Consider the following 5,571-nt stretch of genomic DNA (forward strand, 5'->3'; position numbering starts at 1 on the left):
TTGGGTGGCGATTTGTTTGAAATCCTTGATTGTATTGCCCTTGCCCTTGGCCTTGATAACCACCTTGATGTGAAGGCCGGAAATTCCCTTGGCCTCGGTTGTTGTTGTTGTTGATGTAGTTCACATCCTCGAAGCTAGTTTGTTCTTCAACCACGGGCTCTACCCTTGATATTGACATAGCATCAATCTTGTTATTCATGGCGGTCAATTGAGCTGTCAAAAGAGCTATCGGATCCGAGCTTGTTGTAGCCGCCACCTTCTTCAAAATAGTCCTCTCCCCCGGAAATTGGTAGCTATTGGCGGCCAAGTTCTCTATGATGTGGGTGGCCTCCTCGTGGCTCTTTTCCAACAATGCTCCATTGGCCGATGCATTCATGTCTCTTTGCATCTCACCACTACACCCGGTATAGAATGAACAAATAATGGTGTTTTGATCCAAACCATGGTTGGGACACTTCCTTATCATCTCTTTGAATCTCTCCCAAGCTTCATAGAAGGTCTCTCCATCGAATTGATGAAATTGGACAATGTCCTTCTTCATCTTCATTGTCTTACTTGGAGGGAAGAACTTGATAAGGAACCTTTGAGCCATTTTCTCCCATGTAGTGATGGAACCAATCTCTAAAGATTGATACCATGTCTTGGCCATGCCCCTTAGTGAGAAGGGAAAGAGTCGAAGTCGAATGGCATCCTCCGGAACTCCATTTATCTTGATAGTATCGCATATCTCCAAGAAATTGCCGAGATGTCCATTCGGGTCATCTTGAGAAAGACCGGCGAATTGATTTTGTTGCACCATGTTGATGAGGGCCGGCTTGAGCTCAAAATTATTGGCATTGATTCTCGGGGCATGCACTCCCACTTGTTGGACCACGGGTTGGAACATATTGCTAATAGGTGGTGGTGGTGGTGCATTCCTTTGAGCCTCTTGCTCATTGATTTGCCCTTGCATGTCCTCCAATTGCCTTTGGAGTTGACGGATTAAATCGAAATTTTCCGCCATAGCTTCCTCCAACTCTCTATCTCTTCTTGTTCTTGCTTTGTTGTGTCGGCAAAAAGCTTCAACCTCAAGGTTTATAGGTATAAGAGGTGCACCTTTAGACCTTGTATTCATACACTACCTATCAACCAACAAGAACAAAGAGTCAAATCACAATCTTAAAATAGAAAACAAAAATTAAAGCAAGTAAAATGTCTAAAGTAGTTAAGCACAATGAAGCAAAATATCACAAGCAAAGAAACTAAACTAATCCCCGGCAACGGCGCCAAAAACTTGTTCGCTAATATTTTCACCACGCCGCAAGTATACGGGTAGTTGTAATATATGGAAGCAAGGTCGTATCCCACAAGGATTAGTAGTTCAATCTAGTGATTATCCTAATTCATTATGCTAGAGCTATTTAGACTAAACAAGGAGGTGAGTGGTTTGATTATCTAACTAAATACTTAACAAGTGTAAAGACGAATAAAAACAAGCAAGCAAAGTGGATTAAAAAGATGATTAAGGCGATTTAGGGACTAGGCATCGATGATTAAGCAAAGGACTTCAATTATAACTCAATACTAATCTTGACGAACCTAATTATCTAGAGTGATCTCCCAACTAGTTCTAGCCCCCTCCCGGACGACTAAAACGGTAGATTACGGGTCATAGTTGTCGTCCCCGGTCAACTTCTAACCTATAACTCCCAAAAGCACACAAAGATCGACATACTCTCACCCAACTCTCAACCTCCCGGTTATCGAATTGATATGTTTCAAACACCTTATCTATTGCAATTATCCTCTCCCGATTCAAAGTGCAAATTAGAAATGCATAGAATGTGGCCAACAATCCATACAAGAAATAAATCAAGGGTTTGAAAAGATAATGTGCAAATGAACAAACAAGATTTATATTGAGCATAAATAATCAATCCATTACAATAATCATCTAGCCTAATCCCCAAATCAAAGAGAAATTTAGCCTATCATGTTCAACAATAACATACCCAATGAAAAGAGAAACATAAATGAAAGAGAGAGAAAGAATGAACAAATCCTATTGAGAAGCTTGCTTCAATCCTCTCTCCTCTTCAATGCCTTCTTCAAATGGGTAGGAATGAGTATTAATGGGGGTTAGGGTTTGGATATGGAGGTAGGAATGTTGGGGATGATGAATAATGTGAGGAAAAGGGGGAGAAAGGGGTTTAAGGGCTGAAAAACGCGACTCCGCTCTTTTCCCGCGGTCATGGCCCGCGCCCGTGGTGCTCAAACGTGGGCAAAACTCAGGGAACCCGCGGTCCCGCCCCGCGGCCGCGGGTGGTGACCGCGGTACACCCCTGGAATTGGGAACAGCTGACCCGCGGTCCCACCCCGCGGCCGCGGGTGGTGACCGCGGGGTACTGGGCGTATTGCGCAGTCCGCTCGTTTTGCTCCGTTCTCCCTCGTCCGGACTCGGATTTGGTCGCCGTTTGCGCTCACGGATTCCTCTCGAGACGTACTTCAATCTCATATCTTCAAAATCCTCCAATTAATCATTGAGGTTTCCTGAAATTGCTCCAAAACTACACCAAGATATCAAATCTTTATAAAACTAAATATTCGGGCACAAACAAGCATTCACAAGCAAAACATGAAGGGAAATGACAACAAAACATGTGGAATTGAGGTACGAAAACCATGTTTGTCACAAACCCCTATTTTTCTATCTATCTACCAACATTAAAAAAAAAATGGAATAGTGTATGTGTGTGAAGAAAATCTGCAGATATCCTTTAAGCATGCTCAAGCATGCTCAGCCATCTATTGACATTTTTCTTTGACTCCAGCTCCACGCCTATTGAAATATTCTTCTTTGACTCCAGCTCCAGCAGCATTTTTTGCAAAATTTTCACACCCGAACACCTTCATTTGGTTTCAGATTTCAGCAGCTATTAATCCTCATCTCATACTCATTCCATACTTAAACGTTTTCATCATTCTCTGCCAAAGAAATTTTCAAGTATCAGTTAATTCCTGCTTCATTCAACACAGCAGCAAATAGACACCACAACCATATCCTCAAGGTATTTTCAGTTCACTATCCTCATATATGCATTTCACTTCCCTCATTTCATATAAAAGAAATTCGAAACATAGGATGAGAGTAAAACAGAGGGACATAGCAAATCACATATGCGTACATGATTAGCATTAAACAGAAATAGATTTATTCATACATTGATATCTTTATACTGCCTTTGTACTTAGAACCAAGTCATGAGAATTTCCATCGGCAACAACATGAATTGAAATACAATTGTAGAGGGATAGAACAAGAACTTAGCTTTTAGGAACATAGGACCGACTGCCCTTTTTAGCCAAGCCCCGGAGAGACCGCGACGTTTTTCGACAGCACGGCGTCGAACCTCGCTGTTCCTGAGCCCAACTTTGACGGCGGCGGCGGCACCGAACGGCGACTGGAGTCAGCGGCAGCAACTCCACGCAGTGAATTTCGCCGGTCTCAGGCGGAGACGGCAGTTTCGTCGACTCCCGGCGAAGCAGCAGCAGCTCCAGCGGCTTCCAGTCGACGGTGCTCGCCGAGATCCAGTTGCAGCGGCGGTGGATTCCCCGGCTGGATACAGATCGAGAGAGAACCGAAGGGGGGCGTTTGATTTAGGAGAGATTAGAGCGAGATTGAGGAAGAGAGAAGGAGGGCCGGACCTCGGCGCGATAGAGGCCGATTCGCCGGATTTCGGAGCTCTGCAACTCCAGGCCGCGACTCCGGGAACAGCAGCAGTCGACGGCGAGTTCCTCGGCGACGGCTGGAACGTCCAGAGGGCGGAGCGGCGATGACTCCCGGTCGACGATGTTCGCTGGAACCGTCCGCGGTGGAGCTCGTGAGGAGGCGGCCGGAGGAGAATCGAGCGAGAGAGAGAGATGATGAACAGTGTTCTTTCTTGATTGAGAGAGAGAGAGCCGAGCGGCTGATAATTGAGAGAGAGAGAGAGTGTTCTTGATAATTGAGAGAGAGAGAGAGAGTGTTCTTGATAATTGAGAGAGAGAGAGAGAGTGGCTGCTTTAATAAAAAAAAAAAAGAAGAAAGGGAGAGAACCGATAATTTAGAGAGAGAGAGGAGAATTGTCGGTAGTGAGAGAACCGAGAGTGAAGATTTATGGGGAGAATTTTTGGACTCTTTTATTGGGCCATCTTTTTATTTCTAACTGGGCCGAATTTATTTAATGTTCTTGGGCTGGAATTTATTTAATTCTATTGGGCCTGTTTCAGATTTGTTTAGTTCAACCCAGCTGTTAATTCGTCATTTGGGCCGATTAAAGTGTCTATTGGACTAAGATTAATTCTTTCCAGTCCACATAAATTATTACTTGGACTCCTATTATTTATTAATAATGGGTCTCGAATTTATATTACTTGGGCTCCTACGATTTAATTGATTAAGTCCAATGAAATTTATTTATTTAACCCAATAAGAATTATTATTTTAGGCTTCTGTATTAATCCTAATTATTTTAATTAGTGATTAATACTAAAATTTACTAATTATTTTAAGGGTGATGATGGGCTCACTTATTGGGCTTCATGATTTTATTATCTTGGGCCTCATGTGTTGGGCTCTAGAATTTAATTGATGTTGGGCCTAATATTATTAATGCATTGGGCTTTGAATTTATTCATTTGGGCTCAAATTAAATTCCTTTTGGGCCTAGTTTATTTTATTGGGCCGGAGATTAATTCAATTGGGCTTTGCTTATTTTATTTCCATTGGGCTAATATATATATTGTTTGGACTCTATTATTTTTATAAATGGGCTCTTATTATTTATTTTGATTGGGCTTCTATTAATTGTTAATAATGGATTTATTATTTTTATTAATTGAACTCCTACTATTTTAATTGATTAAGTTCAATGAAATTTATTAGTTAAGCCCAATGAAATTTATTAATTTAGGCCCCATTATTTAATCCTAATTATTTTTATTAGTGATAAATTTTTAAGACTTACTAATCATTAATTAGTAAGTAAATTAGATTATTTTAAGATGAGTAGATTATTAAAGATTAATAATCCGACCTCATAAGACGAGCTTTAATTCCTTAAATAGGATTAGCATCTCATAATTTAATTAAAAGAATATGAGTCATGCATAATCATTTCACGCATCCTCATTTATTGAGATTTTTCGAGAATTAGAATCTTATTTTATTTTCTCGGATTAAAGGTCAAGCACCAGAGTTAGAGCTAAACCGTGAGTCTGCTATTCAGGTAGGCTTTCTATGTATAAACTAAAATTATATATTAGAATTGTTAAGACTTTATGCTTATGAATTTAAATGATATTGTCAATGCCTAAATGCTTTATGTTTTATTATTAATTGCCTATCTGATGTTAATCGAATTCGGATTCTGGATGGGACCGCAAATCCCTTCGGAATTAGTGTACACCTTGTGATCGTGAGTCATCTAGCGGGTTGGCCGATCATAGTGTCCGTAGAGGGAGGCCTCCCTCTCGGCACGAGTTACTGATATGGTGATTAATGATATAAAATACCTGCGCGGGTTATTGATGAAAGAAATGATATTATGTTTG

The 5,571-nt window shown here is 41.0% G+C and overlaps 1 non-coding gene across 1 annotated transcript; it reads left to right on the top strand.

Annotated features, from left to right (window-relative positions):
- Nucleotides 1-437: 437 nt before the first annotated feature.
- LOC130987300 (small nucleolar RNA R71) lies at nt 438-544 on the top strand. Its single transcript, XR_009089689.1, has one exon. It is a non-coding gene; the product is annotated as a small nucleolar RNA R71 (small nucleolar RNA).
- Nucleotides 545-5,571: the final 5,027 nt, after the last annotated feature.

This window comes from Salvia miltiorrhiza, chromosome 5 (genome assembly GCF_028751815.1).
Source record: "Salvia miltiorrhiza cultivar Shanhuang (shh) chromosome 5, IMPLAD_Smil_shh, whole genome shotgun sequence".
NCBI classification, from domain to species: Eukaryota; Viridiplantae; Streptophyta; class Magnoliopsida; order Lamiales; family Lamiaceae; genus Salvia; species Salvia miltiorrhiza.